This window comes from Leptodactylus fuscus, chromosome 1 (genome assembly GCF_031893055.1).
Source record: "Leptodactylus fuscus isolate aLepFus1 chromosome 1, aLepFus1.hap2, whole genome shotgun sequence".
Lineage (NCBI taxonomy): Eukaryota > Metazoa > Chordata > Amphibia > Anura > Leptodactylidae > Leptodactylus > Leptodactylus fuscus.
The window spans coordinates 248,178,995-248,191,314 of record NC_134265.1 but is presented as its reverse complement, the minus strand read 5'-3'; the positions used below and the strand labels follow the sequence as shown (position 1 = coordinate 248,191,314).

Here is a 12,320-nt window from a genome sequence, read left to right as displayed (position 1 = left end):
GTAGCATGCAGAGTTGTTTTTGTTGACAGATCTACTATATTATTTGCCAGAACCCTGGCATGAGTTGTAGCTCTGACACACTATCTCCCGAAAGGCTCCAGAATTAAGAGGTCAGAGCCTCTTAAAAGTCATTTCTTGTCTTAAATATAGGTTTCACACTGATGACCTATGCACCCAGACCCAAATTAACTGTTCCTGCAGCCTCCTGGTGCAGTCCACTCCTACTTGCAGCCCCATCCATTGCTTTAGCCCTGAGGCTGCTGTAACAGCTGATTTGTATGGGGTCCGGGTGTCAGACTACTACAGATCAGATATCCTGTGGATAGGCCATCAGTAGAGATGAGCGAGTAGTACTCGATCGAGTAGGTATTCGACCGAATACTACGGTATTCGAAATACTTGTACTCGATCGAGTACCACTCGCTATTCGAATGGAAAAGTTCGATGCAGAACCAGCATTGATTGGCCGAATGCTATACAGTAGGGCGGACATGCACAGTCGGCTCTGCCCAGGCCCGATGCCTGGCAGAGTGAATGAAGAGCCGGAAGACGCCGCGGGGACGCTGCAAGGAGAAGACTTCTCGGAGGATCCAGCCCGACCCTCACTCGTGGACTTGGTAAGTATAATTTGATCGAACGTTGCCTACCCCTGAAATGAGCATTTTCCCCCCATAGACTATAATGGGATTCGATATTCGATTTGAGTAGTTGAATATTGAGGGGCTACTCGACACGAATATCTAACATTTTACTGTTCGTTCATCTCTAGCCATCAGTATGAAAAATGCTGAAACTTGTACTTTCAAAGTACTGACCCTCAGCCCCTAATCTAACCCAGCATAAAGGAAATACAAGCTTCTCCCAATGCTGGGATGAAAATGATCTGGAAAGATATCCCCACACCAGGAAGGAAAGACTTTTCAGACTTGCTTTTGATATCTTTTCTTCAGAAGCCAGGTTGCTAGATGGAATTTTTCTGGATAAGGAGCTTGAGAGGACCTTCAACCCAGAGACTGTTGATAAGACCAAACCAGCTTCTTTTTCTCTGCCCAGAAAAATATTTCCTGGGCCAAGTGCTGGAGTTTTTTTGAAATTTTTACTTCCTGTGTGTCCAATATAGGAAACTATAGTAATGGTGCCCGAATAGAGACAAACATGTGAACCCTTGATTAAAGATTCTATTGCTTTTAGGCCTTCCCACACATCCTTCAATTCTCAGAAACCTGAAAATGCCTGCATCACTTCCTGAGGCCAAACTCCCTGTAATTGAATGTGGTTGACAAGGCCCCCCTCCCCAGCCTTCTTTCTGACAGAGGGAGAGAAGGACTCTGGTTCCAATGAACCCCTTTCTCTAGGCTTCTTTGTGTTATCCACCAATTCAAGGAAGCTTTCACCTGTGGTCTTCTCTAAGATTACAGAGCTCTTGTTCCATGACAACAAAATTAGTGACTGCAGATGGACTGACATCACAGAACAGCTTGGATATAGTTGAATATATCCTAGCTGTCCTAGATCCAAGGATAAACAATGCTTCCCACAGCGAAACTTGCACCTTCTTCTAAAAACAGGATATTTTCTTGATCTATTTTTTTTTTTAATGAATACATTATATGTCTAAGTAACCAACAATATTGATGTTTGATTTCTAAAAAATAGATATAACCTTGGCCATGACTTTTGTGAAAATCTGTGATGCCGAACAGATTCTAAACGCGAGGGAAGAGAATTGAAGATGAAGGATATCTTGATCTACAGCAAAAATTAGAAACTTTTCATGTTGGGAGTTTTGGAATGTGATAATGTGCATCTTCGTAGTCTATTGTGACCATAAGAGAATCTTTCCTTTCTCTCCTTTCCAGAGGTACTGTTGATTGAACAGACTCCATCTTGAGGTAATGATACGAACTTGTTCAGAAGTTTCAGGTTTGTGATGGTATGAAAGGATTTTTTTTTTTTTTTTTTTTAAACCAAGAAAACACTTGAAGGAACTCTGGGCCGTTATTCTTATGGAACTGGAATAAGCCTGCAAATGAAGACATAGCTGAATATTCTGAAAAAGTTCTCGCTGTAAGATGGATCTAGAATTCTAATTTGTAGAGATCGCGAATGGGGTTTAGAATCCAGGGATTGGATGTGATCTTCTCCCATTCAAGTATGTGATCCAAGATCCTTCCTCCTATAGCAGTCATTGTTATCTTTTGCTTGGGATTAACAAAGATATTTTTTGTTTTTCCTGATAATACTCGTCTATGGACGAGTGCTGTGAGCAGAGGCAGGGGGCGTTCCTCCCCGCTACACCGTACAGAGCTATTGGCGCTGCTTGTACAGAAGGACATACCTGACAGACTGTCAGAAACGCCCTTCTGACTGTAAAGAGCTACGGTACCAGGAAAGCTAGCTCTTTACCCTGGACACAGATCGGGAAAGCCAACAGCGCGCTGAATTCAGCGCACTGTCAGCTTTCCAGCAGTATATGGAACTGCCTGTGCCCAAATCATGAAAGGTCCTCTTTAAAGGTTTGTGCAGATCAGACAGTTTCAGGAAAATACAAGTGAGACCAATGTATGTGTATTACCTATGGTATTAAGCAGACTTGACAATAATTCATCCTGAGCAATTCCATGCCTTGTGATTATGAAACCAAACACCCCCAGGATCTGCCCTTCGCAGCCACATTCAGCATGCATTATCATATACATTTTACTGAACAGTCAGTGCATAAAGTATATGAAGGCTGTATAAGTGCAAAACAACACTGTGCATGAAGAACAGCAGACAAGGCTTGTCAACTGTGTGACATCACAAAATGAAGAGTAGTACACTGAGGGCTGGTGATCTTTATAGGACTGGTGTAGACAACACTCTATTCCAAACGACGGTATTGGAGAAACTAAGGCTACTGTGCTAGCCATGTTTTAATGGCTGGTACATTACATTCTACTGACCCATACACATATCTGTGTATTACTAAGTGCCCATGTATAGGGCAGAGAGCCCTGGAGTAAAACTCAGGTGAGGTCTTATCCCTGCCTGCGCACATTAATGAAACCTGTTCACATCTACGGAACTGTTAAAGAATTCCTGACAGTCTTAGGGTAAGTTCACACGGGGTTTTTTTGTTTCGGAACGCAGTTTATCGGCATCCAGTCGCGCAGTCCGCCCCGGATTAGGCCCAAATGAATGGGCCTAGTTGAGAGAGAGTGTCTTCAGGCAGATGTCGCGAGGCGAATCCGTCTGAAAGAATGAGCATCTTGCTTCTTTTTCTGGGAGCTGGAACAAATGGCTCCTGGGAAATAGAACTGACCGGCTCCCACTCATTTCAATGGGAGCCGTCTTTGTGGTCAGGATTTTGAGGCGGATACGGCCTCAAAATCCTGACCATAAAAACCCGTATGAAATTACCCTTACAGAAGAGAAAGCAGCTTATGCTAGGATGACATCTGTATTAGGGTTTCCATTCTTTGGGTCCACTGGGGAGCCTGAAAAATGGAAACCCAATAAGCTTAAAAAGCGGTTACCTGTGGAAACCATAGACCAAAATGGGGTCCAGCAGGTTTACGCCCAAAAACGCAGAGAGAAAACTCCTTGCAATTCTCTATATTTTTTTAATAGAATGGAGGATGGAATCCCTGAATGCAGATGTTTACTTAGCCTGACAAAGGCACTTGTGGCTACCGGTTTAGAAGCAAACTTGTTCCATAGCCTGCAATGATATTTATGGATATAGTGTGGAAAACCTTAATTTGGTACTGGTGCTCGGAAAGACTCCCTAACCTCCCGGTATAGGTCAAACACAATTCGAAGACAAAAAGAGGGTCAACCAGCATCCACAGTACTAGTGATCTTCAGTTAAAACATCGCTTTAATGAAAAAAAATTATTAAAAAGTTCCAAAGCACTAGAAACCAGTAAAAATTTGAAACAAACATAGCACTTACAGCATGACGAAAATGTGTACAGTGGATGATAGACACTTGTGGCTACCAGTCTTGATCAAACATTATCCACCGTTTTCAGTGCAGCTGGAATTTTGCCTTTGGTCCCTTCCACTTCCGAGCAATTGGTGCAGTTAATTTTGGTGCCCTATATACTACTTAGGTTCTCTGCAGTCAGATGGTCAGCATCAGGCAGGAAAGGGAGCACAATTCAGTTAAAGGTGATCAGATCTCAGAATCACACCCATTGCATACTCCTACTTGACACCACCCACCTTACAGTACAGAACCTAAACAGAGTATCAGGCACCAAAACCAACAGCAAAGATTGCTTGGGAACGGAGGGGGATAAAGAAAAAATTCCAACTGTGCAGAATCAGTGAAGCTACACCTATTAAACGATACAAAGAGCTGAAACTTGGTTGAGGTGGTAAAAGGTCCTTTTTTAGAGATGAGCGAACAGTGTTCTATCGAACACATGTTCGATCGGATATCAGGCTGTTCAATGTGTTCGATTCGAACATCACGTGGCAAACTCCAAAAAAATTTGATTCCCCTCCCACCTTCCCTGGCGCTTTTTTTGCACCAATAACAGCGCAGGGGAGGTGGGACAGGAACTACGACACCGGAGGCATTGAAAAAAAAAAAAAATCGGAAAAAAAGTCATTGGCTGCCGAAATCAGGTGACCCCCATTTTAGACGAATAGTGGATTTCAGATTCGGGTCATAGGAGACTGTGAACTTTGTGACTATGGGACAGGGATAGCTGTACAGGCAGGGATAGCTAGGGATAACCTTTATTTATGTGGGAATGTTATTAAAAATAACTTTTTGGGGCTCTATTGGGTGTGTAATTGTGTTTTATGCAAGATAAACTTTTTCCCATAGGAATGCATTGGCCAGCGCCGATTGGCCAGAGTTCATAATTCGGCCAATCAGTGCTGGCTCTGCTGGAGGAGGCGGAGTCTAAGATCGCTCCACACCAGTCTCCATTCTGGTCCGACCTTAGACTCCGCCTCCTGCAGCAGAGCCAGCGCTGATTGGCCGAATTATGTACTCTGGCCAATCAGCGCTGGCCAATGCATTCTATTGGTGTGATGAAGCAGAGCTGAATGTGTGTGCTGAGCTCAACTACGCCGGTGGTGTAGCCAAGAGTTCAGTGCACGGCCAGCTCTGCTATGCCAGAGATTGAGCAGAGTTGGCCGTGCGCTCCGGTGGTGTAGCAGAGCCGAGGGTGCAGAAGGATTCAAGCGCACCCTCGGCCCTGATGTAGCAGAGCCAAGGGTGCAGAAGGATTCAAGCGCACCCTCGGCTCTGATGTAGCAGAGCCGAGGGTGCAGAAGGATTCAAGCGCACCCTCGGCTCTGACGTAGCAGAACAGAGGGTGCAGAAGGATTCAAGCGCACCCTCGGCTCTGATGTAGCAGCGCCGAGGGTGCAGAAGGATTCAAGCGCACCCTCGGCTCTGATGTAGCAGAGCCGAGGGTGCAGAAGGATTCAAGCGCACCCTCGGCTCTGATGTAGCAGCGCCGAGGGTGCAGAAGGATTCAAGTGCACCCTCGGCTCTGATGTAGCAGAGCCGAGTGTGCACAAGGGTTCAAGCGCACACTCCATCCGGAGATGTAGCCATGCTGATGCTGTCAACACTGCTACATCTCAGATCGGACCACAATGGAGACTGCTGTGGAGCAGTCTCCATTGTGTTCCGATATCAGATGTAGCAGTGTTGACAGCATCAGCACGGCTACATCTCCGGACGGAGTGTGCGCTCTAACCCTTGTGCACACTCGGCTCTGCTACATCAGAGCCGAGGGTGCACTTGAACCCTTCTGCACCCTCGGCTCTGCTACACCACCGGAGCGCACGGCCAACTCTGCTCAATCTCCGGCATAGCAGAGCTGGCCGTGCACTGAACTCTTGGCTACACCACCAGTGTAGTTGAGAGTTCAATCTCCGGCATAGCAGAGCTGGCTGTGCACTGAACTCCCGGCTACACCACCGGCGTAGTTGAGCTCAGCACACACATTCAGCTCTGCTTCATCACGCCAATAGAATGCATTGGCCAGCGCTGATTGGCCAGTTTACAGAATTCGGCCAATCAACGCTGGCTCTGTCTGAGGAGGCGGAGTCTAAGGTCGGACCTGAATGGAGACTGGTGTGGAGCGATCTTAGACTCCGCCTCCTCCGGCAGAGCCAGCGCTGATTGGCCGAATTCTGTAAACTGGCCAATCAGCGCTGGCCAATGCATTCCCATTGGAAAAAGCTTGCGAAAATCGCAAGCTGACAGGGATTTCCATGTAATAAAGTGACTTATATGCCCCCAGACATGCTTCCCCTGCTGTCCCTGTGTCATTCCAGAGGTGTTGGTATCATTTCCTGTGGTGTCATAGTGGACTTGGTGACCCTCCAGAGACGGATTTGGGTTTCCCCCTTAACGAGTATATGTTCCCCATAGACTATAATGGGGTGCGAATCGGATTTCGAACTTCGAACATTTTTGTGTTCGCTCATCTCTAGTCCTTTTTAAATTCCAGCGTTGTTGTCGAAGACATCCACTTTCACAGAACAATGTGAATTCCAGGTTGTTCACAAAAATACCACCAGTAGTTCCTAATATATGGCCAGGTTTAGTTACAACTGACAGCAATGCCATAAGTAATTCCACAGAGTAACCAGTCTGATTTCCTTTCCTGCCTTCCTTGAACACCCTAGCCTATGACTGACAACACAAATACTGTAATAACCTTTAAGTAAAATTACACTGGCCAGTAAAAGGAAGCAGCTTAAAGCTCCTTAGCTGAAATGTGTGAAGCTCTCACCTGCCCTGAAGTTTCTATGTGACCTGTAACCAGCACTCTTTGATATTTCAGCTCCTTCAAGTTTTCAGAGGCAGAAGGGAAGAAAACTTCATCAGTCTTGTCAGCTGCCCTTTTGACTCTATTCAATCGCCCACTGAGACTGGTGCCAGTTAAAGAGCACACACACATTTCCCTTCTGCTACTTTATCACATGACAGAAGAATTCTGTATGCTACTTCCTCTCCTACAGTCAAAGCTCAGCAAGCACAAATACATACAAATAATGCAGCTAGCTAGACAGGAAGTCATTGAATAAGAGCCAGACTGCCTGACACTAGTTGCGTGGCCCAGTATGGAAACATGTTTTTCAGCAGCATATGACCCTGGATGCATACAAACAGTATATCAGATATACATGTGCTACTATACAGATTAGAATGTTCTATGGGATGTATATCTCCATGAGGGAACTCTTATCGATGTGAGATACACACACAATGGGGCTTAAAGGTGTTTTCAGGCCCCCTTCATATTAATGACCAATCCAGGTCATCAGTATGATCAGTTGGGGTTCGATACCTTGACCCCAAACTTATCAGCTGATCAAATTGCCTCCGGGCTCTGGAAGCTATAGAGAAATATGGGACTCAGCTCTACCCCTTTTCAAGTAATAATAAAAAAGCACCACCGCTATATAGTTGATGGGGCTGCAGTTCTGTCTCTATTTCCTGAATAGGAGTGGAGCTGCTTCTAGTCCCATACACCTCTAAGGGCTCGTTCACATCTGCGCCCGGTCTCCGTACTTGAGGTTTCTGTTTCCTGCCTAAAACAGAGGCAGGAGACGGAAACCTGCAGGAGACTGTCTCACCCATTCATTTGAATGGGTGAGAAAGCTGTCCGGCCGTGCGCGGCAGTGAGCGTTTTGCGCTCTCCGCCGCGAAACCGGGTTTTATAATCTGGACACAGAGTCGGACATGCAGTACTCTGTGTCCGGATAAAAAAAATCCGGTTTCGCGGCGGAGAGCCTAAAACGCTCACCGCCGTGCACAGCCGGACCCGGTCTATGGTTTCCGTCTTCTGGCATGCAGAAGACGGAAACCATCGAACGGAGACCAGAACGCAGGTGTGAACCTAGCGTAAGGCTAAGGCCCCACTGGGCGGAAACACAGCGCTAAAGCGCTGCGGGAAGAACTGTGGCATGAATGCATTGTGGTTCTTCCAGCAGCGCTTTCAACAGAAAGATCACTGAGTTTTCCTACGTGGACTTTATGTTACAATTAATGTCTACAGGAAAGCCGCCGGTGTTTCCATAGATATAATTGACATGCTGCGATTTTCAAAACCGCAATGGTTTTGGAAATCGCAGTGTGTCCGCGCTGCGATTTTTTCTACAAAGTGGGCATAGGATTCGCATGAATCCCATCCACTTAGCAAGCACTGTAAAACACTGCGATTTTTATTGCGGCTTTTCCGGCCAGTGGGGCCCCGACCTAAGGGTCCATTCACATGGAGGAATTTGGCGTGGATTCTGACACGGAAGCCAGATCAACTGATCAGTGAGGAGTACATGTGTGAGACCCTCACTGATTACTGTGGGGGAGCAAAATAAATAAATAATCCCTTTAAATTGTTACAAACCCTAGTGGTATATTTAAAAAAAAATAAAAATCAGAATTGCTCGAGTTTTTGTAAATCACTGCATCTCAATTATACCTACAGAAATACGGGTGTTTTCCGTATGGATACCAAAGAGACTAAAACTCAGTGGACTTTCTGTGAAAAGCAATGCGGAAAAAAAAACCACAATTCATTTCCACGATGGTTTTTCCCGCAGCACTTTTTGGCTGCAGCTTGCTATGTGGCACCTTAGCCTAAAGCCGGTTGCACATGACCACGGCACGGGCGGTGCACAGGCGATGCACGGATTTCACCCTTGTGCCGCCCATGCTTCCGCAGACCTTTTCATTCCATGAATAGGAGCCAGGGAAGCAGGGCAGCAAAACCAGACAAGAATAGGACCTGTTCCATATTTTGTGGCCCAGACTGTTTGTCTGCACACATGACTGTGTAATTCATGGTCATGTGTACAGGCTCTTAAAGGTTAATGGGTCAAAGGCAGATTGTGGCTCAGTGGATAGCACTGGAGTCCTGGGTTCAAATCCTGCCAAGGACAACATCTGCAAGGAGCTTGAATGTTCTCTCCGTGTTTGTGTGGGTTTCCTCCTATACTAAAAAGACATACTGATAGGAGAGGGGGGGGGGGGAGTAAAAAATTAATGGGTCAGTGTGCTATCTGGTAAAAACCTGGATAGCACTCATACGGTCATTTGTAAGGGGGCTTAAAGACATTTTCCCAGCAATAGAACGTATCCCTGACGTGCAATTCACATCAATCCCAAAGAAATGAATATAGCGCTTGTCGCTACTACTCCAATCATAATATGCACCCAAGGGTCCCATGACTTGTGTAGTTTAAGGCAACGTAGTGGGAAACACTGGACTGTTGTAGAAAAGCAGCAGACACACAAAAAGAAAATATGGATTTTGCATACAGGCAAATTGAATGAGATTTTTTGCAATCTCATCCACACATTCTGCATCATCAAGTTTATTTTATCTGCACAAAACTGGGGAGAGGAACATGAAAAGTACAACAAACAAAAAAAAAAAAATACTTTCATAGCATAATTTTTACTGCATTTCTGCAACTCGCAGCTGGCTCATTGAGCGCTTTAACTGTACAATACGGTATTCCCTAGCATATAAGGCTTTTATAGAGTGTTTTTTTAAGGGATCATATTATAAAGTATACTGACACCAGCCTAACAGAGAACACCCCCACACAGAAAGGAATTTACTTTTCCTGGAGTCTACACAGGTTTAATATACAAAAAATGTATAAAATGTTGCATGATGTTTGATACATTTGCTGCGCCTACAAATCTTTCACTTCTGCCCAGAGACATTACTCCACTCACACACTGGAATGACATTGGGTATCAGGTAGAGAGTCCTACCTACGTCTCAGAAGACAGGTGTAAAAATGTAAAATGTCACATTATTGGTGCAAACAAATTTAAGAAAGTTACAACTGTTTTATGACTTTTTATACCAGAGAGCAATAACCCTGCAGCCGTAGGCTCAGTTCACACTGGAGTCATGGTTTCTGCTTATAACAAAGTGATGACACGGTGCCTTGTTCATTGCACAATAGATCCAAATAGTGACCAATGGATCCTACTGACCTTTACTGGGATCCGCTGCTTAATAACACACATTTCTTGCTACCAAAGTGATAAAACCACTGGCAGAAACCATTGAAGAACCTATATACAGCAATGTGAATATAGCCTTACTCACGTCATTGCACAACTTGTGTAGAAACCTAAATCCTACATAAAACTAAAAAATAATATACAGCTAAATGAATAATCCTGATAATCCACCGCCAAGTCTATAAACAAAAAGCTCCATGCCATATGAACAGGATGTTACTTGATAATCTTGGCATCTCCTGACACATTCCCTACTGGAGCCCTGACATTTATAGTTATACATGCTAAAGCCACCATCTTCTGCAGTACTAATATATCACCTCCATATTCCGCAGCGCTGTATATATATATATATATATATATATATATATATATAGGTGTGTTCAGTCAGCTGCTATAATTGTATGTGCCAGCTCACGCTGCAGGCTGGGCGCTATTACTGCTAATCTTCTACAAGGGAGGAGAAGTTTCCGAGTAATAATGTGCAGCTCCTGTCCGGACAGGCAGGGTGCAGACCTCTGCCCCATACCCAGAATCCCCCGCTGCACATCCCTCATCAGCTCCCAGGTACAGATACCCACTAATGGAAACCTCCCCCAGCCAACCTAACCCTGTGCCGGTATAGTAAGCAGCTCTCGTGGGCAGACCCAGGCACCTGATAGCACCCACCTGTGAAAGGAGTGCCGGGGGTGGGCAGCACCGATCAGGACTCCGGGACTGGCGAGCTCTCCTGACTACAACTTCCTCCTGTATTTTATATGTGTGCAGCTCTCCTGGGTGTTCTCTTCCTCTCTCTCGCTACCTCACACGGGGACTGTCCACTTGCCCCTCCCAGGGAAAGAGGACGGCACAAAGCTGACAAGGGAGGCTGGGGAACCTGGGCAGGCAGCGCCTCTCTCTGCTAGGTAGACGGTGCTCAGTGCCCCCTGCAGACGCCCTGGAGATAACTGCGTTGTTTGATTGAAAATAACGTTTATTCACAATCAGTCGTCAAGCAAAGTATTACAAAGTACTGTGACGCAGCGCATATGATACACCACATACAATACTTGCATAATAAATAAATTACATTCCCATACCTCATGGAGCAGGGCAAGGCAGAGTCACAGAAAGAAATCTCCCTGAGTGCTCCACCTCGCCCCCACCCCATACCAGTATTTCCTAGCCCCACAGCATGCATGCATTCAACAACTAGCTATCTGACATGTGGAGGAGGGGGGGAAGGGAGTAAACACAGTGCCTGAAGCTTTATTGAAGAACACACAAACACGAGAGAGCAAAACAATACCTATTCTAACTTAAATAATAGCTCTGCCAGAGCACCCGAGCCAGCGTGGGGGAGGAAGGGGAGGGAGAGAGAGGGAAGACTGGCTTAGGGCTCTGACAGTGCAACCACACCAAATACACAGTCCTGCAAAAACAAAAGCACAAAATGGAGGAAACAATCGAAGAAAAAGGCCTCAGTCTTCTTCGTCTTCGCCTCTCAGGCTGTCCAGGATGGTGTAGTCCCGCAGCAGGCAGTGGATGAGCCTGCAGTAGTCCTGAAAGGTGACTTGTTCCCTCCTGAGAACAAGCCGGTTTCTGGCGAACCAGATGGCGTCCTTGAAGCAGTTAAGGATACGCCAGGCTTTCTCACAGTCAGTCTCTCGGTGGGTCCCCGGGAACAGTCCATAAAAAACGGAATGGTAGGAAAGGTGGTTCCTGGGGACCGAGTCCTGCAAGTCGTCCTCCAGGGCGTCCAACAGACCCTGAGCAAACGGACAGGCCCAGAAAAGATGGTGGGTGGTCTCCTCCTTGAAGGGACATCTGGCACAGTAGCGGGCATGCATGAACGACCTCACCGCCAAACCTCCCTGCACGGCCATCCACGACATGTCCTTGTGCCCGTTGGTCAGCTGGGCTGAAGAGATGTTTCACTTTGCACTTCCCGTCTCACACAGATGGCTTCAGATTTTTGTTCCTCGACAGTTTTGTTGCAAAACTCAGAAGCCACTGTTCTTTTAAGTCTAGGGTCACACATTGCTTTTACTGCGGTTTTCCTTTTTTTTTTTTTTAAATGCAAGATTAGAATAGTTGCAACTAAAGTTGTCCAGAGGTTATAATATGTCCAGTAGTTGCCAACTTTCCTTGAATGTTCAGGAAGAGCCGCAAAAAGAAGAGATAGCACAAGATAGTTGGCAAATCTGCCTGGGTGATGGTCTGTTGTAAAAGGGCTTGCTTGTGCCCCCCAAAAGGACTTCTGAGACTACATTGGTCCAGATGTCCCGAATGTCTGCTGATCTCAAGTTGCTTTAGAGACCAGAGTGTATTATGG

The 12,320-nt window shown here is 45.8% G+C and overlaps 1 protein-coding gene across 1 annotated transcript in view; it reads right to left on the bottom strand.

Moving 5' to 3' along the window:
* PDLIM5 (PDZ and LIM domain 5) overlaps nucleotides 1-10,821 on the bottom strand; it is a 94,892-nt gene extending 84,071 nt beyond the window's left edge. Inside the window, exon 1 of the mRNA XM_075285967.1 lies at nucleotides 10,676-10,821. The gene's annotated coding sequence lies outside the window, so the exon portion shown is untranslated. The remainder of the gene's footprint in view (nucleotides 1-10,675) is intronic.
* Nucleotides 10,822-12,320: the final 1,499 nt, after the last annotated feature.